General features: G+C 42.7%; 1 long non-coding RNA gene and 1 pseudogene across 5 annotated transcripts in view; one reads left to right on the top strand and one right to left on the bottom strand.

Moving 5' to 3' along the window:
- LOC146181556 (uncharacterized) overlaps window positions 1–23,493 on the bottom strand; it is a 55,003-nt gene extending 31,510 nt beyond the window's left edge. Inside the window, exons 1-5 of one of the 5 annotated variants that reach the window (XR_014700246.1) lie at window positions 23,362–23,493; window positions 17,831–17,888; window positions 13,929–14,079; window positions 11,609–11,805; window positions 4,877–5,056 (exon numbers count right to left, since the gene is read on the bottom strand). This is a non-coding gene — a long non-coding RNA (uncharacterized LOC146181556). Of the gene's footprint in view, window positions 1–4,876; window positions 5,057–10,770; window positions 10,872–11,608; window positions 11,806–13,886; window positions 14,080–17,830; window positions 17,889–23,361 lie in introns of those variants that run through there. The other 4 variants (XR_014700243.1, XR_014700244.1, XR_014700245.1 and 1 more) reach the window with 4 other exon arrangements.
- Window positions 14,440–16,734, top strand: LOC146181557 (uncharacterized; annotated as a pseudogene).
- Window positions 23,494–25,120: the final 1,627 nt, after the last annotated feature.

Raw genomic sequence — 25,120 nt, 5'->3', positions numbered from 1 at the left:
TTGTGCTCTACCATTTAGGCAACGCTGATTTTTGGTGAGGTTCCGCTAGGATGATGCCATTATTGAGGGACGTTGTTGATAATCAAAACGCTACATGTTTAAACCTCGGCACGAGCTAGCATTTCAAATACTATAAACTTCGTTCTGTAAAATAGCAACCTAATTCTGCCCTCAACATTCGTCTCTAATTTGTAAGGTATGTAGAAAAGCGCCCATTAGTGCCCTATTAAACCATTTTCTAGCTGTTTATTTAACGCCCTTGTTTTTTTTTTCTCCCGTTTAGTGTCGTGTTGGACAGCCAGCTCGGATGCCATGCGCAAATAACTGCAGATGCAGCGCCAAGCGCCCTAGACATGGCAAAGGCCGACGGTGCGAGCCATATCCCACGGGCTGACGGTTTCAGACCAAGTGGACCTCCTTAGGACCTCTATTGGGTGAATAAAATTCCGTGTGTCAGAAGGGAGCCAAGAGGGCTCTACGCTCATACGGCACCGGAAACAAAAGTGTTTCATTTATTTAGAGCCATCTGCTCAATTCAGCAATATGTACGCATATATTTCATTTTACAGGCCGCACTATTACCAGGGCAGATGTTGTAGCACGTGCTCAAAAAGGTTGTCAACACATCATTCCTATTTTCTGAAAGAAACAGCAAATTAACAAGGAACACAGAATTCCGTCTTCCTATGACAACAATTAAACCTTGTACTGCTATGATTGTGCCCTCTTTACATTCCTGTGAGCAGATATAGCTACAATAAGCGGTATAACAATAGCCAAAGTAAATGTCAAAGCTAGTGCGGTCAGACATTAAATTATCCTCTTTGAAGTAGGTGTTGAAAAAATAAGTCTCATTGTGTCCGAAAAGAGGTTCCTTTGATGTGCCTTCCTAAGCCCAAGTATGCTTATGAGGTTGAATATTTTTGTCATGTCCTTATTTTCGTATACTACCATTGTAAAATACCGTGCACAGCGCCTACACCAGTCAGAGCGTCCCCTTTGCCCCACGACCTTCACTGCTAAATTCACATTACCGCCCAGTTCCGGAAAAGAACCCAACTCTCCGCACCACACCCAACTCTGCGGTGTTCGTCTGAGAGTGGTAAGGCGTAGTATTTTTTTTGCAGCACGAAAAGAGCTTTGCAAGTGTCAGAAAATATCCTACCCGTCAAGTACTCCGCTTTGTCAGTGATCAGCAGCGCTGGAAGGCCAAAGCGGGGGAACATTTCTGATAGCAGATCGACGTTCTGGTTGCCACCAACTGAACATTTTTGGGGTTATTGATTATGCCTGTGTTCGCATTTGCGGAAGGACCTTTGTTAGACGAACGAGATGCTCTTTTACACTTTCTGAGAATACTACTGTCATCTATGTAGGCCATAGCCCAGTTAAATTTAGCGTCTCCTTTCGTCGTATTCATTACTCGCTGAAAGGTCGCAGGTAAACTACGCAAGCCGAAGTATAAATATACAAACTAAAAAATCTTTATATACAAGTAAAGGCAGTTTTCTAAATGGAAGTATGGTAAATCGGTATCAAAAACTGCAGATTCTAACAAATACATGACCGATTCGAGTAACAGAAAGGGGTAGGAATGTCAACCTGTCAGGATGCAGCCGCCTATAATCTAACAGCAGCCTTGCTGTGTCAACTTTCTGAGGCACAAGGACAGAAGACCCAGAGGCTCTTTTTAAGGGTCTTATTGCACGTGGCCACCGTTTCATCGAGGGTATATCATCCAGCAGTGCTCGCTCGTGTACACTCAGGGTCGTCAAGTTAAATCTGATTGCTCGAACACAGCCGGTGTGGACCTTTTGAGTCAGCATGTTGGCCTCTATATTGACCTCCGTGAACATTGTGGTGAAGGGGATCAGTTTCGTCTCTACTATGCTTCTATTGGTTGGTGACCCCCAGAAGCATTTAACCAGTGAAAATACAACTTCACGTGTTGCTCTCTGAGGGTTTATTTGTGGCAAGCGACTGTGACGAACATTCGCGAGTCTTGGTTCCGAAAGGAAATACTACTATATTCATGTCATACTGGTTGGTTCTTTACGGCGGTCTATTATGACTCCTGCTTTGGCTACGAAGTTGCGGCCCAATATGACTGAAGAGTAAAGTCAGGAAAGATGCAGGAAGCGCTGCCTGATCTTACGCAAATTGATGGCGACTGTTCAACGGGCTGCTGAAGTTGCGGGCTCTTTGTGCGCTGACGCCATACAAAAGTTAGATTTTACTGCCAGCAACGGCAGGCATGCGGAGCAGCAGACGTTCACTGAAGCACCGAAAACGGAAACTATAGAGCGTGTGTCAAAAAAAGAAATTATTTCTAGTCCGGCAACTTCCACCATTAATTATCACGGCGGTTCTCATGAAGAGAGGTGTATGGAACAGCGCTCACCGTCTGTTCCTGGTGCGTTTTGGTTAGTTATTCAAATGTAAACTGTGGAGTCGATTTAAAAAGCAGTTGTCGGTGGCATCTGAGATGATTTTAACTAGAGGTTCGATCCTGTTCTCCGCTTTCCCGGGAGGTCCACTCTCTGGCAGCAGGATGGTGTGATGTCCAATGTATGCTGCTTCGTGCTGTTCTCTTGGGTCTCGTTGTCCCGAAGTTGAGGACGGTTGGTGGCAACTTGCGCGATACGCCTCATCCACAGTAAGTTGCACCCACAACTCTGTTAGCGGAAAGAGCGGAAGATACGGTATTCCCGCAACTCCTTTAGCGTGAGAGAGAATACGAAACAATGCACCCAGATCTCCTAAGTGGGAGGGGGTGGAATAAGACTGCACCCATAACTCTGTCATTAACTGCTCCAGAGGGAGGGCCGAACAACACGGTGTTACCACAGCTTCGCCAGCGGAATGGGGCTGACGACTTCGCGGTCCCCCCACAACTTTATGAAGTGGAGGGTAGAGCGTACGACCTCACACATCATCCTGTGAAGAACATGGCAGAGAGAGAAAAATGAAATAAGAAAAGAAAAGAAAAAGGCGTTCGGCAAAAAGAGAGCAGAAATACGAGGAGAGCACGCAGCTTGGCTTGAACAGCGCGAGGCACGAGCAGAAAACGGGAAGCAGCGGTTCAGGCATCCGCGGAGATCACTTAGTTCGTATTTCAGCAGGCCTACGACACGAGTGGTCAAACCTGGGGCCTCCCTACTTTATCCTTTCCTGGTCTTTTTTCTCTCACTGGTAAATGCATCTGGAAATGGCCGATTCATTACCTGACTGTAGCCAATCACCGGCACGTCCGCTCGGCGCCGCGCTGGACTCAGGCGCGCCTGGAAGCCTGACACATCGCCCGTTGAATAAATAATCTGATCACTCTTCCCTGCAGCAGGCCCGTCCAGTGGCCTATACTTCTACTGAGCTTAGCTAGGCTCACGTCGCCGACACTGCATACCCCGTCGAATCTGACCACCAAACCGGGAGCGTCTGAACCGGTTGCTCTTTCCATACACCGTCTGAATTTGACAATGTGTTTTTAGTCCTTGTCCTGCTTGTTTGTAGGACTCTCGTCTCATCAATGTGTGTAGATAAAAATATTTGTTGCTAACTTCATCGGTCTAGTCGTATATTTTGATTGGTACCCGGAAAGAAGGCACTGATGAAGGTGATAATTGTATTTTAAAAAATTCTCCCCACAGTAGTGGCGTCCACGGCAGGACCAGGCCGGCAGAGCAGAAATTGCCAGCGACTATAAATTGTGGGAAAAAATGCGGGCTCCAGACTCGCTCGCGTTAGGACAGCTAATGGGTTTGCAGGAAGTCGAGCTGCGCGAGTTGGTAGAGAGCGACTTGCGTAAGGAAATGAAAAACAGAGCTGCACAGCGTCAAGCCACCAAGTAGCGTTTGAAACAAGAAGCCGAGATATTGCAGTTGCAGGTGCGTTTCGCGGAGATGGAAGAAAAGCTTCCTAGTATTGGAACTGCTGAGCACTGTACCGTACCTGCTCCTGCTTTCCCAAATGGTCCTCATGGTTTAATTCCATAGTTTAATGAGGGAGGGGATGACTCGGACGAATGCTTAATGAGTTTTTAAGATCTGGCCACTGGCCAAGGATGGCCTAATGAGAAATTGGCCATGGTCTTGAGCTTAAGTTTCGGCAGAGAAGTTTTTTTGACGACTCCCTCCAGAGGACTCAGTGAACTAATAAATAGCGAAACTTAAGGCTTACAGTGGACAATTCGTTTCACGCCTGAAGCCTTGGAAGTTTTGAGGAAACAGCCGCAAAACTGCGAGACAACCTCCGAGTACGCCAAAAGGCTGTTTAGCTTTTTTGACATTTGGTAGAGGTGCGAAAACAAGGTAACGTCTTTAAAAATATTCAGGATATGATAGCGGATGAGCAGTTTATAAACAGCTGCTAGAATCGTTTAGATCTCTTCTTCCGAAAGCGTGACTGTCAAACTATCGACAAGATTACGGAGGTCATCGACCCCTCTTTGGGGCTCAGCGACAGAAATATGCTGATGGTTTGTATTGGCAGAACTGAGTACAATTCAGCGAAACTTAAAGACGCAGCACCGAACTCCAAGTCTCAGATTCGATGCTTCATCTGCGAGAAGATTGGACATAGCTCTGCGGATTGCAGTACAAAACCAAAGCCCCCATACAGCACATTCAGTCACAAATCTGCACAAGAAACTTGGTTGTCTCGAAGTAGAGGTCCAAGTGGCCGGGAGGCATCTGCATCTACATGTGCCGGATGAGTGCGTCCGATGCGAAAACGACCAAAGTTATAGTCATTGAATACGCTCAATGGCTTTTACGCTTAACCACCCTAAAACAGGGTAACTGCTTTTAGAAGCCGCAATTTATCCTTCTTTATATCTATGTTCATTTGATAATGCGCTTCATTAAGGACTGAATAACGCTTATTGTTCTAGCAACATTTACTTTATAACCTCCAAAAACATAGTGGAAATGCAACGTCCACAGAGGTATGCCTTCTGGCGTGATTGCCGACAATCAAGCGGTCCGTGAGGCCGGTTTGGTACACCTTGACATATGCAACCTGGGGAGCACGTTAGTCCTGGGACACTTCCGAAAAGGCACTGGAAAAATGAAAATAGTTACACTTGAACAAATCTTAAAAATTATATTGTAAGCCTCACAAGAAATTGCTATTTTATGAATACCTACATTTCGACACGTCAAAAATTCGTAAAACTGTGCGTTGCAACAAACGATGACAGTTTTTCTTGGGACAAACTATTATTTCTTTTAGGTTTACAGAACGGCTACGTTCTTGAACGCAAATGATTGTCTATAGGAATTTCAATGTGTTTTAGTGTACAAAGAACACCTGTTATCGGAAGCATATATCCTAGTACGAGTAAACACTGTCATGCAAAAATTCTTCCACGTGCCCCACGCAGTCATGCTTTAGCAAATCTGCGTATCTTTTCTTATCATGGCACAAAGGTTAGAGATTCTACTGTGATGACGAGACAAATAGGCAGAATACTTTTCAGCAACACACGCACACAGTCGTTATCGGTTTCAATCGACGGGCACCCGTATTGTTCCTAGGCTGGCTGTCTTCACCCCTGCCTTCAAATGCTTTCTGCCACTAGAACAGTCACCATCAGCACATCGCACCATTGCCTTGATCATGACTAGTGACACTGAAAGCTGATCTTCCCAGTTTACTGGAAACATAACCTAATATCGCTATTCCGGCATAGACTCCAGTTTCCTCGACGCAGCTATTTCACAGATGTACGCGCTCAAGGCAGTCCACTATTGTCGCCTTTTACAAGCCAACAGATCTCGTACAATGTGAAGCGGAAGGGTCCCCCACCATCATCCGAGACCTGTTCCGCAATTGCTTTCATACGCGGGGAACAAAACGGCTACTCGCATTACTTTCAGAATAGACCCTGTATATGACAAACACAATACAAACCGGAGAAACGTGTCACAGGTTTCATAGTACATTTTAATCTAAGTGAACAATATATCACAAAGGTATACAATGAAAACCATTTGTTTGGTCATTAGTCTGAGGATTTTAGGTTGGCGTAGGTTTGTGCACCCTGGCCGAGTGTATGAAGTACCTCTATGATGATTGAAAGGTTATGTATACTTGCGCAAAAAACGGGACACAGAAAGGCACATAAACGACATGTACGATGTGCCTTTCTGTGTCCCGTTTTTTTGCGCAAGTATACATAACCTTTCAAAGATGAACCAACTCGCCCAAACAAGAGTATTACTTGAACTCTATGATGAGCGTGACAAAAAATGTATTGCATGCAGAAACAAATTTAGATTTTGAAGATGCGATCCGCAAAGAAGAGTTTTAATTCAGATATTGCTTTGGACGTCCGATGCAACTAATGATGCAGGTCCATATGCCCGCCTACATTCGTTACTTTGAATGCAGGACATGGAATAAATTACTGTAACGAATTAATAGAGGGTACAAATGAAGCCCTCTCTGAGAAGTACTTTTAGTTTAGATATTTAAGATATTAGGAGTATTCATTTAAATACATGTGTCAGCATTTGCGTTCCCGAGGTAATCTGCATGCTAGATGGGCATGCAACGCTCAGGCCACGAACAGTCGCTGATACCAAGCTTTTGAGAGGAATACCTGGTTAGGGCGTAGTGGCGCGTATGACTTAAAGGTAATTACTTGGGATATGTGCTGTTTTTATAGTAATAGTAATGGTAATACGTAAATAATTAAAAACGAAAAATTAAAGAAATGAATTCGCGCAATGAAACGGTGTTGTGTGCGTTTCTCCTCTTGTGGTGATGTTTCAGAGCCCCCCACAATTCTGTTTGATGTGGTCCCTATAATACATTTTGTTTAGGGGTGTGCGAATAGTACTTTTTCCAAACCGAATCGAATACGAATAGTGCACTCTTGCTATCAAATCGAATACGAATAATGTAGCTAAAAAGCGAATCGAATACGAATCGAATAGTGAAAGCAGCTAATCGAATACGAATCGAATAGTGAAAGCAGCAAATCGAATACGAATCGAATACTCTGCAAGTTATGTTCATATCATTTGTACGTTGATTACAAAAGATTAAAAAGTGTCTGAAATTTAACTTTATTCAAAATGCTGTTTGATATATAGTTCACAACAATGTACAGCTGCGTGAACTTTGACTACAGGCGAGATAAAGTCTAAATATTTAAAAGCAAAAAGATCGCACAGAGCCCTAAGCATAAGAAAATAGCACTCAGTAAAGTCAAGGGGAGTTGAGGAGTTAATAAAATTACTAGATGCAACTTGGCTAGAAGTACAGCCTGGCACTACTAGAATGCAAAACTAGAAATTGAGTACTGTCAACATGGCATCAGTCAAACAGCATCACATCAACTAAGAGAAGACTTACTCAGACTAGTCATCAAAAATTTAAAAAATGCTTGACTAGATTAAGGCTCTAACACTGCGGGGAAATTACACAGAAAATGCAGATACATATCTAGATTAATCTGCAGTTTTTATTTGAGCCTTTAATGACTAGGACTGAAACTTGTTGCAACAATTATGAGGCGACCTGAGATATATAGCGGAGAGATGTATGAGCATGAGCTGACTCAGCTGACAACATTCATGCAACTCTCATGTCATGCGCCACTCGCATCATAAACTTAACCTCAACTATTGATGATTAAAGTGCATGAAATTTTCAGGAAATAAACATGTAGCGTTACTTCTCGGCAGATTAGAGACGTGTGAACTATGACACGACTACGAGAAGTTGCCTCCGCGATTCGTGATATGTCCAATCTTTAAGAATGTTTCCGTGCGAATGGACCGTGTCGCGGCCACGCTGAAGCATGTAGGCTCCCTAAAACGGTGATCTCTGCTTCTCGCGTAGGTTTATTGCGGCAGCGAGCCGTGCCTGCTCGGAGCTGACGCTGTCTTCGCGAGAATGGTCAGAGGTAACCGAGACGTTAATTCGTGCCAGTTATTCGAAAAGTATTCGAAAATTATTCTAAACTTTGCGGAGATATTCGAACAGTTTCGAATAATTTTCAATTTCCACTATTTGATTCGTTTAACGAATCGAATATTATGATATTCGATTCGATATTCGAAAATTTCGAATATTCGCACACCCCTAATTTTGTTAAGCGAAAAACGGGTTTTTTGCAGATATCACAGCAGGGCAACTTTCATGTCACATCAGTGCGTTTAAGCAGTCGCACAACTACTTTGCCAATTGAGTTACAACAAGTGGGAGAGATACTTCAAACAAGCCTTCTCTCTTAAAGATAACCAGCTGTGAGAGAGAGAGACTCTTTAATGGGAAAACAGAGAATTTCGCCGGAGTTTAGATTTCGCTGGCATGCTACTCTGTGTGGGTAGGGGAATTCGGGAGGGCAAAATTGAAAAAAGATGGAAATTGGTAGCAGGCACTACTGAATAAGGCGCGTGTCGTGAGCGTGGGCCGCGATACACGAAGAGCGGCCCTTATGGTTACACTGTTATGTCTTGAAACACTGGTAATCAAGATGTGAATGCTCTTGTCAGAATAAACGCTCCAGAAAACTGCACGAAATACGATGCTTGGTGCACGGCAAACATAGCACGGGTAGCAGCTGCACATTGTAGCATTTACAAAATCAGCAACCTTCGCCGGCGCCTGATTAATAATGTCTCTATATTACCTTTCGTATGGACATTAAATTCAATTGGTGTGTCTAGCTGGTACAGCCTAGTTTCATGCGCGAAAGCATTTAGTTCCAATCATCAAACGGCAGCTAGTTATTTTTAGACGTTCAACAAGTATACTATAGACCAAGGCAGACAGGTGCGAGAGAATTTTTTTGTAGTAGTATCACATTAAAATAATGTTAATCATCAGCTATCCACCTCACACTGCAGTACACTCCAAATACAAACAGGTACATTTTAAACAATGCTGCAGATCCATAATTGTAGTTACACGAGGAGGAGAGACACAACGTGGACGAAAGACGTTTTGAAAACCGGGCGGTTGAGAGCTGAAATGTATATAGATTTTCTTCTCATATTAGGCTGCTGATGAATGTCGCGTAAATAAGAATGCGTCATCATTTCTACCGGTTAAATTTTACTTATGACAAAGGCAAGCTCTTCAATATTATACCTGGCTGCAGGGAAGCTGGATACAGAATAGACCGTAATATAGTTTTTTTTTCAAACTGATGCACTGATATTGGTATTCGCTAGTTTGAAATTGTTCACGTAAATTTATGATGAAAGGGAACAAAATAGCACTAACTGTGTGGAAGAATAATCAAAATGAACATAGTTCATCTATAAATTATCAAAAAATAACTGAGTGGTAAAAAATCGCTGAGTCGTGCTTCTTTGTAGTAAAACAAGAAAAAGAATGTAGGCATCAAACGCTCCTGGAAGTTTGTAAAAGTACTCATAAGCCTAATTTGGGCAATGGAAGAACAAATTTGAGAAGATAAAGTTTCAAACTTTGTTTTATTACCCTGTATATAAAGCCCCTGGCTGCCACAGGCCTTCGTCGGTGATTTAAAATAACCAATAAACAGTACTGTGTGACATCTTTCTTTCTTTTCTCTCGATGAAAGCTATTGGACCGGTACATATTGCAACGATATCTATTTTTGGTAGCCAGGTCATATGAGCATCGGTGTAGAAAGACCTTCCTCAAGACCGCAGGCTTAGTAACCCTCTCCCTAGGTGATGCTTGATCGGGCCTGTCTTGCGACAGAAAACGACTTCAAACGCATAATACCATGGATCAGAACAACACACCAGCCAGCGAGAAAAGCACACTAGTAAAATACCCACACAAAAAAGGGGTTAAGGGTAAAGCCATAGCATGAGAAAGACGCAATATGAAGAAAAGGCTCCAGAATGCAACAAGGTGGAGTACTTATTGTAAAATGAGGCTAGCTGCACTACTTATTACCATACAGTTGACGGTAATGGGACATAAATATGACCAAGTGTCTAATGAAGATATGCTTAAAGAGAAAAAAGAATGCCTCGTAGAGCTTATATGGCCTCTGAAATATACAAAGAAACAAGAATTAATATCAATCTCGCAGTGAAACCCTAAAACCAGTGAAGTGACATATTAAGGCGAAATGCTCCCTTCATCTCGACAGTGTTCGAAGTGACCATATTTCGAGAAAGTGTTATCTATTAAGTGCTATGTGGCCTATATTTTTTGGTGAGTGGTTGCCTTTATTTCCAATAATTTCAAGCTCACCAATGTACCAGTGAGCAAAGCAACCGTCCTTCCTCGTCGCCTATGTGCTTGTAGCTTTTGTGACTTCATGGTTCGATAGCGTTTTGAATTTTTGAATTAAGCGGTGACCGCAGCTCCCAAAAACCATCGTTCATGAGGTTTATTTCCTGTGCCAGTAGAATTTTTGGTGAGGATACTAAAATTAATGCTGATCTACATTAAACCAAATGCCTAATAAGGTGTGAAAGGTGAGATATATATTTTTTCCATGCATCACTTCTGTCGACGCGCAGCCCTCATTGCTGTCGGTGATAATGTTTTTCTCGAATTAGTAAAGATCAATCCCGATCATGAAATGTTATAATAGGTCTCAGTAAAAGGCTTCTAAGCGTTTCTAAGGGAAGCTTGACGGCATCGACCACTCAAGAAAAGAATCTTTTCACTGCGCCTAAGCAAATTAGATGACTAAGGTCCAGTGTTTTGTTGCTTTAGAGCCCTGAGAACATCATATGACAGAGCAGCGAACAAATACCCTAAATGGGAAAATAAAAAAAAGGAAAAGTAAAACTGCGAAGGCTGTCATCACTCATTTTACTTAAGGCTTAATGCACAAACGTAACCTGGGCCAACAGTAGCCGTCTGTCTTTTGTCTTCTCATCGTGCCCGTGGCCTTCCATGACAAAGTCCTGCAAGTGTGCTATGATGTTCCTTTTTCCCGTTTGGCACAAATAAGACAAATGCTATCCCCTCCTAAGTTTGATGAAGTCGCAGATCACTACGTACGGACATTCCGTGAGCACCCGCATCTAAAACGCCGCCGAATAAGCACGCAGAATTACTGCAGACTGTTGTTCCGCCACCAGACTCTTTCCACCATGTCAACATTGATTTACGTGGCACGTGTTCGAATTCCTGGCTGTATAACAGATACATTGTGGTCGCCATCGATTATTTCAGAAGATACTGTGAGATAAAAGCTGTTCTTCATAGATATACTGCTTAGATTACAACCTTCCTCATTAAGGACATTGTGCTTCGTCATTGGGACCTATGTCAGTTATAATTCACGAAGGGAGGATTTTCTTAGCACTCACAAAGGACGAAATTCCACACAGCGAATCTTTCTCCGTGAACGTGCTTGCATCTACCTTTCTCCCCCTACTCACCAAACATTTAAGGGCGATTTCCCGCAGCTATCATCATAAACCCACAAATATACAAGGTATATTGGGCTATATTAGCTAACAAATTCCAGTTACTAATATACTCAGACATTTGCCTAGAATTTGTGGGGTTCTCATGGAGCCACGGCTCCGCTCTGGGAACCGAAGCCACACCGCTAGCTTTGACCACATCCGTGGCAGACAAGAACAATACAACTAGGCACTGCAAGCACGCCAAGCTGTTTATTGGGAGTGCTCACCTTTCTTCCTCGGTATCGCAGCAGCATCCGCGAGCTCACGCGTTGCGGTGTCGTCTCACTGGATGCAGATGCTGTTCGCCGAGGTGAGAGGGGAGGGGGAAAGAGAGACCACCCGCTTGCTATGCCAGTGCTCTCTCCCTCGCCCTCTCCGCCACAGATCCGGGGGAAGGAGTTCAGCAGGGGAAATATGAGGGCTCCTAGTAAAAGAAAGAGAGATTGAGAGAGGGTGTTTGCTGCGTCCTTCTGGCGAGGGGAATGTTGAATTCACACAAATTATGTTATATAGCGAAGGACGAGCTAAGCAGCTTTTTGTTATCATGCAAATGATGGGCTCTAGTTTCACCCACATATGTGAAGACACTTGGAGTCACCTTTTCAAAAGATGAATATTTGTCGAATAAAGCTTCTTGCCTTGATACAGGTTCGTGAACAAACCTTTGTCGGTCAAAACTAGTGCACAAAAACGTGGGCTGGCATCAGCTCACAAAGCATATTGAAAATTTCAACGAATGCTGGCGCTGCAAAAGATCGTACCTGCAAAGGTACGGTGGTTAACATAAGCGTGGTTAAATAAACTGGGCCTCCTCCGAGTACATTTAGTGTCAAAGCTGCATTGTGTTTCTGCACAGAGTTATCTCAAGAGCCTGGCAACTTCTGTTTACATCATAAACTACAAAAAAGACAGTCGAATTTGTGCGAAAGTTTGCGGAGGTTGAATATTGAACCGCATAGCTGGCCGTGTAAATTAACGGTCTTAACAAAAACGCATAAGTAAAAAAGGTAATGCTATAGAGCATACTCCATTGAACACTTGACCCCGTCAAGAAACTAAAATTTTTATTGCTTGAAAGCTTATGCGTCGTAGAATAGGTAAAGGAAGTTGAAAGACTTAAATATTTCGTCGCTTAGTGGACAGTAATGAGAATCTATCTTGCCATGAAGCGGGAGCACTGTCTCAACGCTGTGTGGTTTGAAATGGATTCAGTAGTCAAAACCAAGGAATCGAAAATTAGTGACCAAAGCAGCTTACTACCCCTGATGCGTTTATTTATATAACATGGATTAAGGTTAGTAGATGACAGCAATATCTTTTTGATGACTTTGACATGTATAATTTTCGCTTTGCATTTTTTTTGCCGGGATTGGGGATGATATACATCTACTTCCTGCGATTAATTTAATGAAAAGTGCTATTTCGAATGTTCCCATTTTTTGTCGACGATTATATGCGGCATGGAATTTCCTTTTATGCAGATTTACTTCGCATCAAGTAGAAAAAAAAGGAGACTAAACACCTAACTGACTTGGTTTATTGCTAGCTATCCTCTCCAACATGAAAGGGTTCCGTTTAATAAATGTCAGAGCAAAGTTCCTGTCAGAAACGCTTTTATTTCAAAACAAGCAAGATGTTTATCCAGAAAAGAAACATGGGTTTATAATATTTATCATTTGAGACCAGGCAACTTAACCTGCAATGTCGAGCATATTCTCGCACATCCTTCTTATATCATTCTCTATTCAAGATGCCTACTCTTTCCCATCAATCGAGAATTGAAACTTTTGCGGCAAGCTAGATTTCGCGGAGTTAGATATCAGATAGATCTTCCCCTGATAAGTTTGTCATATTTTTATTATGCCGATATTTGGGTTTCCTACACTGCGGAGTGAATCAGCCAAGCATTTGGCCTCAAGTAATTGTCAATTTAGATTGAATTTGGTATATATTTCGGGTAGCATATTGCAGTCTGAAGCTCCGCACAAAACATAAGCCCAATAGCGTTCTTTTCCGTGCCTCAGCTACTATAGTCTCTAACTGCCGAGAGAAGCACATAATAATCGAGGAGAAATGAGATGGACCCAATTTTTTTCAGCTGGCTGCTGCCTGCCGTTTCGGAGTTAGAGAGGGAGGCCTTCCATTGGAAAAAAAATTTACTTTGCTGCGGGATCTTGCGCACTTCTTTGGTCGAAGTTGGGTTTTGAGCTAATTGAGTACTTGATTAGTGAACGAGTTAGTTATATAGGTGACTACTTGGGAGATGAATTACTGTTCTGAGGCCGGAATTGGCAACCAATGAAGTCATCCAGTCGTCGTTTGACCTAACTCTTCATCACGACGTGGAAGGCGGATGCAAATCCTTTTAACCGCACCCAGGTTATTGTCACTGAATACGATAAATGGTTTTATGCTTAACCACCCTAAAACCGGGTAACTGCGCTTAGAAGCCGCAACTTATCCTTTTTTATATCAATGTTCATTGGATAATGCGCTTCATTAAGGAATGAATAACGCTTATTGTTCTAGCATCATTTACTTTATTACCTCTGTAAACATCGTGGAAATGCCGAAGTCCACAGAGCTATGCCTTCCGGCGTGATTGCCTGCAATCAAGCGGTCCGTGAGGCCGGTTTGGTACACCTTGACATATGCAACCTGGGGAGCACGTTTGTCCTGGGACGCTTCCGAAAAGGCACTGCAAAAATGAAAATATTTGCAATAGAATAAATCTTAAAAATTATATTGTAAGCCTCATAAAAAATTACTATTTTATCAGTACCTGCATTTCGACACGTCAAAAATTAGTAAAGCTGTGCGTTCCAATAAAAGATGACAGCTTTTCTTGAGACAAACTATTATTTCTTTTAGGTTTACAGAACGGCTACGTTCTTGAACGCAAATCATTGTCTATAGGCATTTCAATGTGTTTTACTGTACAAAGAACACCTGTTATCGGAAGGATATTGCCTAGTACTAGTAAACTCTTTCATGCAAGAATTCTTCCACGTGCCTCACGGAGTCATGCTTTAGCAAATCGGCGTCTGTTTTTTTTATCATGGCACAAAGGTTAAAGATTCTACTGTGATGACGAGACTAATAGGCGGAATACGTTTGAGCAACACACGCTAACAGTCGTTATCGGTTTCCATCGACGGGCACCCGCACTGTTCCTGGGCAGGCTGCCGTCACTGCCGCCTTCAAATGATTTGTGCCATTAGAAAAGTCGCCATAAGCACTTCGCACATAGTCATTATCGCCTTGATAATGACTAGTGACACGGAAAGCTGATCTCCCCAGCTTACTGGAAAATATTCCGGAATAGACTCCAGTTTCCTCGACACAGCTATTGAACAGAGGTACACGCTCATGACCATCCACTCTTGTCGCCTTTTGGAAGCCAACAGTTCTCGTACCATGTGAAGCTGAAGGGTTCTCCACCTTCGCGACCATTTTGCGAAAGTCATCGTCGGCCTCGATGTTGCCAAGGCATTCGACAACGTCCTCCATGAAGCGATTCTTCCACAACATCAAGCTCTCGGTGTAGGACATCGCACGTATGCGTACATCCGAAACTTTCTCACCGACCGCACAGTGCAACTTAAAGCCGGCACTGAAGATCCTTCCATCATATCTCCGGGAAACCGTGGAACGCCGCAAGGCGCCGTACTTTCGCCGATGCTTTTTAACGTCGCACTGATAGGCCTGCCGAAGCTACTGGCCGGCATCCCCCACCTGCATCACAGCATATATGCTCACGACCTCACACTTTGGATTACGCGCGGCAGTGACGGCCAGATTGAAGAGACTTTACAGACCGCGATCGAATGGATTGAAGATTATCTAAGTACAGTTGGCCTCACTTGCTAGGCGACAAAGTCCGAGTATATCATCATCCCTTCCCCGGGACGACGCCCTTCAAATATACATCCTGACATCAACCTCCAGGTGCAAGGAAACCTGATTCCTCGAACAGACAACATTAGGATCTTGGACTTGCATGTACAGGCCAAGGGCAGCAACAACATCAGGATCCAACGCATCGACCTGTCAGTTGTACAGATCGGACGCCTCCTTAAGCGAATCTCCAACAAGCATCATGGCAGGCGAGAGTCCAACCTCCTGCGCCTCGTTCAAGCTGTCATCTGCTCCCGCGTCACCTACTCTGGACCCTACTTATGTCTCACTCGTGCCGAAAGCAAACGGCTATGGGCGTCACTTCGAAAAGCATACAAGACGGCCCTAGGTCTTCCCATGTCCACAGCTATCCATAAGCTCATGGCTGTCGGAATCTCCAATACCGTGAGCGAACTGATCGAAGCAACCCTCACCGCCCAGTATGAGCGGCTCTCACTTACACACGCTGGCCGAGCGGTACTGCAGCAAGGTGGGATCTCCCCGCCGAGATCGGCTCCAAGTTATGCTGAACTTACACCGGAGTATCGCCTAAATCTCCGCATTCCTCCCATTCCCAAACGGATGCACCCAGAACACCAAGCCGAGAGACGGGCCGACCGGGCTCGTCAATTCGAGAAACGCTTCAGCGGACGTCCGGACGTCACGTATACGGACGCCTCTTACCATCCATCGAGGCCAGTGACGGTGGCGGTAGCTCTCGCCCCTCACAGTAGCTGGTACGCAGCCTGCAGCATTCGCAATGCAGAAACACTCACCGCAGCTGAGGAAGTTGCCATTGCGCTAGCGCTAGCCGACCCTAATACCAAAGTCGTCACCAGTGACTCTCAACAGGCTATTCGCAATTACGATGCTGGTCGTATCTCTTGCCAGGCGTTACGCATTCTACGTTCTACAGCATCCTCTTCCACATCTCGCTTACTTCTTTGGGCTCCAGCGCACGAGTCGCTCAGCAGAAACGCCCAGGTTCACACTCTCGCTCGAGATCTCAGCTGCCGAGCCGAGAGTATGATCAGCCACCCTGCTCCCGCTGACACTAATATCTCACGCGCTTCTCTACTCACCACTTACACGGACAAACTCCAGCACTACCGACTCCAAAGGTGCACATATCCTCCCGCACACCGCGATCTAACAAGACGCGAGGCCGTCCAATGGGACAAATTACAAACTGGCAGCTTCCCACACCACCTCTTATACAGCAGGATTTTTCCGGATCAGATAGCCCCATGTGTAAACACTGCTCACCTCCGCAACACGTATACATATGGTGTGGACTTGTACACATTACAACACAGACAACACAAACACCCCAGAGACGTGGGAGTCTCTCCTGTGTACTTCCGAGCCAGCAGACCAACGCTGGCAACCATTATGCCAGCCAACATTCGTTACTTTGAATGAAGTGAAAGGACATGGAATAAATTACTCTAATTAGTGGAGGGTAAAAATAAAGCCCTCTCTGGGCAAGTAGTTTTAGTTTAGATACTTAGGATATTAGGAGTATTAATTTAAATACATGTGTCACTATTTGCGTTCCCGAGGTAATCTGCATGCTAGATAGGTACGCAACGCTCAGGCCACGAAGGGCCGCTGATACTAAGCGTTTGAGAGGAATACCTGGCTAGCGCGTAGTGACACGTGTAACTTACAGATGAGTGCTTGGGATATGTGCTGTTGTTAGTGTAATAGTAATTGTAGTACATAAATTATTAAAACACGAAAAATTAAAGAAATAAATTCGCGCGATGAAACAGCGGTGTTGTGCGCATCTCCTCTTATGGTGATGCTTCAGAGCCCACCTTAATTCAGTTTGATGTGATCCCTATAATACATTTTGTTAAGCGAAAAACCGTTTTTTATGCAAATATCACAGCGGGGATACTCCAATGTCACGTCAGTGCGTTTAAGCAGTCGCTAAACTATTTTGCCAATTGAGTTCGAACATGTGGGAGAGATACTTCAAGCAAGCCTTCTCTTTTAAAGATAACCAGCTGTGGAAATCGGTAGCCAGGCATTACTGAATAAGGCACTTGTCGAGAGCTTCGGCCGTGATAAACGAAGAGCGGCCCTTATGCTTACACTGTTATGTCTGTAAACACTTGTAGTCAAGATGTGAACGCTCTTGTCAGAATAAACACACGAAAAAACGGCACAAAATACAATGCTTGGTGCACTGTCAACATAGCACGCGTAGCAGCTGCACATTGTAGCATTTACAAAAACAGCAAGCTTGTCCGGCTCCCGCTCAATAATGTCTCCATATTACCCCTCCTATTGCATGGCATGGACGTTAAATTCAATTCGTTTCATGCGCGAAAGCGTTTAGTTCCAGCTATCAAACGGCAGCTAATCATGGTTACAAGTTCAAAAAGTATACTATAGACCAAGGCAGACAAATGCGAGGGAAATATTTTGTAGTAGTATCATATGAAAATAATATTACTCATTACCTAACCACCTTATAGCGCAGTATACTCCAAAATACAGACAGGTACATTTTAAACAATGCTGCAGATCTTAATTGTACTTACATGAGGAGGGCAGACAGGACGCGGACGAAAGACGTTTGGAAAACGAGGAGGTTGAGAGCTGAAATGTGGATAGATGTTTCTTACATATTCGGCCCCTGGTGAATGTCGCATAAATAAGAATGCGTCATCCTTTCTAGAGGTTAAAATTTACTTATGACAATGGCAAGCTCTTCAAAATTATACCTGGCTGCAGGAAAGCGGGATACCGAATTGACCGAAATAAAGTTATTTTCAAGTTATTTTCAAATTGATGCACTGATATTGACATTCGCTAGTTTGGAATTGTTCGCGCAAATTTATGATAAAAGGTAACGAAATAGCACTAACTGTGCGGAAGAATAATCAAAACAAACTTAGTTCATCTATAAATCACCATTAAATAACCAAGTGGTAGAAAAATCGTTGAGTCGTGCTTCTTTGTAGTAAAACAACAGAAAGAATGTATACATCAAACGCTCCTGGAAGTTTGTAAACGGTCTCATCAGCCTAATCTTTGCAATGGAAGAACAAATTTCAGAAGATTACGTTTCACACTTTGTTTTATTGCCCTGCATATCAAGCCCTCTGCTGCGGCATGCCTTCGTCGGTGATTTAAAATAACCAATAAACAGCACTGAAGGAAAAAAGCCAACAGTCGGCGAGGCCAAGGCAAGCATTGAGGATTGTACTTTATGTCTTTTTTAAATCTTTACTTCGATAATCACATAAATTAGTAATGTAATCTGTTTATGGGAAAGATAATTAAACACAAAGTAGAAGGAAAAACAACAAGCCGTTGGTGGGAACCGAACCCACGACCTCCGAATATCGCGTCCGGTGCTCTTCCAAACTTAGCTACATCGGCCACTGTCCGACCTACTACTTAATTAATGTTGTCTGTATACGAACCTTGAGAGTGTTCACCAGCGCCACCCTCAACTATAGCGGATGACGTGGAACGTCCTGTGTTACCACCAGCGTCACACATAACGTGATCACTGTGTGACATGTTTCGTTCTTTTCTCTCGAGGAAAGGTATTGGTCCGCTACATATTGCAATGGTATTTATTTTTGGTAGCCAGGCCAATATATGAGCATCGATGCTAAAAGACCTTCCGTATGGACCGCAGACTAAGTAACCCTGTCCCTAGGGGATGCTTGGGCAGGCCTGTCTTGCGTCAGAAAACGACTTCAAACGCATAATACCATGGATCAGAACAGCACGCCAGCTAGCGAGAAAAGCACACTCATACGAAAAAGGAGCCACACAAAAAAAGGAAGTTCAGGGTAAAACTATCATATGAGAAAGACGCATCGTGAGGAAAAGGCTCCAGAGCGCACTAAGGCGGAGTATTTATTTAAAATGAGGCTAGTTGTACCATTTATTACCATCCATTTGACCTTAATGAGACATAAATATGAGCAAATATCTAACGAGGATATGCTTAAAGAGAAAAAAGAATGCCTCATATGGCTTATATGACCTCTGAAATATACCGTACAAAAACTGAGAATTAATTAATATCAATCTCGCAGTGAAATCCTAAAACCAGTGAAGTGACATATTTAAGCTAAATGCTCTCTTCATCTCGTCAGTATTCGAGGTGACCTCATTTCGAGATAAAGATGAGTTGTCGCCTTCATTTCCTATAATTTTCACCCTCTCCAATGTACCGGCTAGCAAATTAACCGTCCTTTCTCATAGCCTATGTGTTTGTAGCGTTTCTCACTAGATGGTTCGATAGCGTGTTGATTTTTTGGGGTGAAGCGGTGACAGCAGCTCACAAAAAACATCGTTCAAGGCTTATTTTCCTGTGCCGGAACAGTCTTTTGTGAGGAAACTAAAAGCAATGTTAATCTACATTAAATCAAATGTCTGATAAGGTGTGAAGGGTGATATGTATATTTTTTTCAATGCACCACTTCTCCCGACGCGCCGTCCTCAGTGCAGTCGGGGCTAATGTTTTTCTAGAATTTGTAAAGATGAAATCGCGATCATGAAATGTTATAACAATTCTCAGTAAAAGGCTTCTAAGCGTTTCTAAGGAAAGGTTGACGCAATCGATCACTCAAAAAAAGGAGCTGTTCACTGCGCCTAAACAAATTAGGGGACTAAGGTGCAGTGTTCAGTTGCTTTAGAGCCCTGATTACATCACACGACTGCACAGCGAACAAATACCTTAAATTTGAAAATAAAAACGGGAAAAGTAAAACTGGGAAGTTACGCAACGTAAACCACACTTGCAAAGACCACGCTATAAAGAACTGAACGGGGCAAATTTCACATTAAAAAAACCATACAAATATATTGATGCAGTTGCGTGGAGCCTGCCCGAAGCGCTCTGCAATAAATTATTAACAATAAAGGTAGGAAAACGTGGTATTGACGCTGCAGAAAATTCTCAAGATATTAGGTTACTTAGGCTTCTGCATACAGTTCTCATAATCGGCATGCAGTCTGTTGCCTGCTTCAAGAGTTCAAGTATTCCATTGCTCGGCAATGTGAAATCCCGGTGAAATTTACCAAACCACTAGACAACGCCACACCGCGCATCCGCTTGTTACAGAAAGTCTACCAGCCCAGCCTCTCAAGGTTTATGAACAAGCGTAAACTTAAACTCACTTTATATCAGGGCTCGTAATAAATGCCTCGTGAATCCGCAGAAGGAATGTTGTGGCGAGTACTTTAAGCAGCGAACTTCCCTAAGCTTATCTTGTCAGACTGCGCGAGTACTTGTCAAGAAGATTTCTGTGTGAAATGATATACAGAATACGGTAAACTTCAATAGCAAATAAGATTATGAACCCTACAGTCTTGTCGTGTCCTCAAAGAGAGGTATAAGGCGATGAATAGAGCATTGCAGCGGATTATTTGTTACGTGCATTGCATCCCCGAAACGTGTCTGCTCTAAGGGGAACTTATCACTGATTACAAACGCGGTTCAAACCAAAGAACACATTTTAAAACAAGTTAAAAAGTGTTGACGTGCAGTCTAGTTGGTTGCGCATGGGGGCTGATTCAGCGCAAAACACAAGGACAAATATAGGGAAGGACCAACACGGTTTGATTGGCACTAAGAGTCACAGCGGGCTTGGCACACAGCAAGCTACCTCTTCACCCCTCCGCCCGGACTTCAGTTGGCGATGATTCTTTTCGCACAACAGCACACCTTCCACACGAATTTGCCTCTTGCTCTCTCCTCTCTTTTATTCAGTTCTGTATGATACAACTGAATGAATTATGCTCGCCTTCACCATATGTCTGAACGGGCAGTTTGTCCCAGGCAGATATAGGATATCTGCTTTCGGAATTCATATCTAGCAATACATAAAGTAGCATATTAGAGAAATGCGCAACAACTTAAACAGGACACAGGAAGAAACACATACAACAGTTCACGAACTGTTTTATGTGTTTCTTTCTGAGTCCTGTTTAAGTTGTTGCGCATTTCTCTTATATACTATGCAGAACCAACTAGCCCGACAACACGCTCTTCTGAACAGTAAAGTAGAATTTACGGGTAAGCAGCAAACTCGATTATTAGGTCACATCCTCAAAGCATTGCAATTGAAGCTGTGTGATATTCTAAAGGCAGCGGGTGAACGAACAGCGTCGCGTGAAATTTTTTACATTTTCACGAAGAGTCGGACACGATCGAAAAAAAAAACTAATTCAGCAACGAATTCACTAGTGCTCTTTGTGCGGTGGTGCATTTATAGTCAAAATTCAAAACGTGCACGCAGTGTTTATTGCAAGAAATTGATAACCTATTCCGATGCACCGAGGTCCAGAGAGCATCTAAAGAACTGCTTGGCGGGCCGATATGTGTATCAAAATCCCAAACGTGTCCTCCAATAAGGGTAGTAAGCAGGCAAAAAAAAAAAAAAAAACTGATTTATTTATAGGAAGGGAAAGGCGCGGTAACTGTCTCACTTGTTTTTCTGTGGACACCGCAACCGCGCCGTAAGGGAAGGGAGGAAGATGGGATTGAAAGTGGAAAGAGAGAAAGAGGAGCCGTAGTGGAGGGCTACGGAGTAATTTTGACCACCTGGGGATCTTTAACGTGCGCTGACATCGCACAGCACACGACGCCTCTTCGTTTCGCAGTAAGCAGGCAAAATTAGCATTGACACAACGAAGAAGCGACATCGTCAGTAAGGAGGAAGTAAACACTGAAGCTCTGCCGCCGCAGCCTACTAAGCTTGTGGCAAGCGTGAGTCCTGACTACAAGCGGTTGCAGCCAGCTTTAAAATAAGTGGCAGAGGTTTCACCACTGTACACCGTTGCCGTAAACTGCGGCAAGGCAATTATTAGCAGAAGGCTCTTTCTACCAATTGCACGCTGGTTATTTTCGAAATTCATACCTGCCAACATGTGCATTCGCATCGAACAAATGTGTTGATTTCGATGGTTGTGTGCTTAGTAATCTCCAGTTATTTCTCTGAAATCTCTGCTGCCTGATAAGAGCTATTCGTAAATTTTATAATGGTGAGGCGGATAAGCGCTGCCCAGAGATGCAGTTTTTATCTTATTCAATGGCCAAACCGAGGACCAAAGGGCAAAAAATGCAGTTATATTAGCAATAGCATATGTTGTTCTTGTAAATGTGTGCTCCTATCTTTCATATTACCAGAACGATATTTACCGTTTGTTAGAGCTGGTCTCTGAAATATTCAATTCATACCAAATAAGCAGATGTGGAGTTTCTGTGCAATAATATATTGATTATTTTATGATGCCTCATTTCGATACACTTAGAAAGTAAAAAAGATTTCAAATGGGTCGGCACATTGTTATCATTTTACTGACAAACATGCACACAGATATGTACATGTGGCAACATATATTTGGGGCAATATTCACTTGCCATACTAACAACGTAAAGGTGTGCTTTGTGTCAGATTTGCAGATTATGAAAATATTAACTAGATAAGACCATGTCAAATTTTAATCCATAAATGAAGACAGCTAAGAAAGCCATCAGCGAATTTTAGCAAACTTTGATATTTAAAAGGTTTGAGGGAAGTGATTTGAAGCAGCGCTCATTGGCCACTTGTGCTCCTCGAAAACTTTTAACTAGGTTTTTTTGTCAATAGTAGTGCTTCAGTAAACAACCAAATGATCCAAACGTCGTGGCGAAGATATGGACGGCACGGTAGAGGTCAAATTATCAATGACGCTCGAGGAGCACCAAGGACAGACGACTTTTTCACCTACACTGGAGAGGCAACATTGCCAAAAGTGACACTTGCCCTCACGTTTCTGAAAAACATAAGATAATAGAAGCATGTTTTGAGTCTGTAAAGACTTAGAGACAAGCAAGGTGCATGAAAACTAATGAGTAACCAAGTGTATCGGAAAATTGCAGTTCCCCTTTATCTGCTCGTAGATATACGCGCATTTAGACACTGAAGGTAGGAAGAACGGAATAAAATATATAACAATCACGATAAGCAAATATCAATAATGGTCTACATCAAGAACGAAATTTTAGTGAGTGGCTATATAAAATGGCATGCCTCTAATCTCAAATATTAAATGCGATGCTCACTTTGTGGGCACAAATATTGCTGAAAAAAGACAAATGAGGAAGATAGCGGACTTCATTTGGCCTGGTATCAGCCAGACCTCCTATACCAAGTGCAGATAAAGTACTAGTCGGCCTGGTCGGAATTCTTATAAGACCTTTAAATAACGAAAAAAAATTAAGCAAAAGAAACATTTAAAAACTGAAGACACTTAAGACTTTTTTGACAAGCTGCATACATAATAAATTCTCAGTCGCTTTGCAATATAAATCATAATCGTTTTATACATATAATATTTTTGGGGGGAAAACAAACATACGGAGCCAGAGCGGGATGATCTCCTGGATTATATTACATGCGCAATCAGCGTGATTTAGAATATTCGACATATAGATATTGTGAAAACTGTAGAGGCGAGCACTCTGGGTAATTGCCACATAATTATTCTCCCGATTCTTGCCCTGATGAGATTCTTTCTTACAGCATATCTTCGATATCTCTATATTTCTGAATAATCAGCTTCGTTCATCAATTTATCCTGTTTTGGCTTACTCCTGCTTTGACACCTCTCCTTAAAAGTTGGGAGAAGACAGACTGTTTTGCGATACATTTTCATATTCCTATCGGATTTATTTTCTACATAACTTATGTTATACAAAGTAATAATACTAGCACTATACGCCCTGAAGGCGCGTCAAAATATCGTTATTTAATCTTTAGTAGTCTCAACACCTTCAATAAAACTCAAAGCCCTTAAGCACACTTCTTATAAGCTGGCAATGTCGCTAATGTCACAAATATTTGATTCTGCACTCAAGACTTAAGCGTTCTTATTAGCATTTGATGATTTTGTATTATATGCTTCGTATACAGCTTCGGTCAATGGGCTGCTTTGGATAGGTTCATGCGCAAGTCTTTTAGTATACTAGACTTGTTTCTATCGACATCTCCACAGACAAGGTTTTTACAGCAATTCCAGGTATCGATCGTTATTGAAATCTTTAAACAGCATATATTAAAGATGTCATGACGTCTAATCAGGAATATCTGTGCTTATTATTCCACCCGCCATGACTTCCCAAATTAAATGCCTGTGACCAATTCATCTTTTCATTTCCTGTATCTGTCACAAATATTCATGTCATTAAAAAAAAGTGCACGACTGCAGGATGTAAATAATGTAATATAGCATTGAAAGAAAAGAAAATTCCTCACACGAAAACGAAAGGAAAAAAAGAACACTGCGACTAGGACAAGGCTGTATTTTAAGCAGGATGCCGCCTTTAACGCCATTAAAGCCATTGAATATAGCCCCAACTGCACGTATTCCTCTCCTTCAGCAACCCCTCTTAGAATCTCATAGATACTGAAAGAATGTTGTCTTAACTATCTGCGTAACTACCCCCGCCTAGCGCCAAACATTTCCTATATTCTTCCTAGTGAAATAATCACAACGACCTTTGTAATCTCTAGCAGCCGCGAAATATTTTGCCACTCCTGCTACGTCCGTCTGCTCGTAAAATTGCGGCTTCTAGCGTGACCGAATATTTCACATGTTGCATTTCAAGTTTTTTTTTCTGACCATGTAATTGTTTTCTTAATGTCAATAAGAATGTCAATAGATCTTTTTTTTTTCTTTTATCCACTATGTAATCATTGTAGCCCATTCTTGTCACGCGAATTTTTTAAGATCACGTTTAGTTAGCGCCGTCCTCAAAAGTTATCTTCAAAAATATTGCACTGAGGTATGAATAAATAAAATTTTAATCTTCTTCAAAGCAG

Source organism: Amblyomma maculatum, chromosome 8 (assembly GCF_055883805.1).
Source record: "Amblyomma maculatum isolate TAMU_Amacu chromosome 8, ASM5588380v1, whole genome shotgun sequence".
Classification (NCBI taxonomy): Eukaryota; Metazoa; Arthropoda; class Arachnida; order Ixodida; family Ixodidae; genus Amblyomma; species Amblyomma maculatum.
Note: the sequence above shows the minus strand (reverse complement) of the source record. Positions and strands in the feature narration are given on the sequence as shown.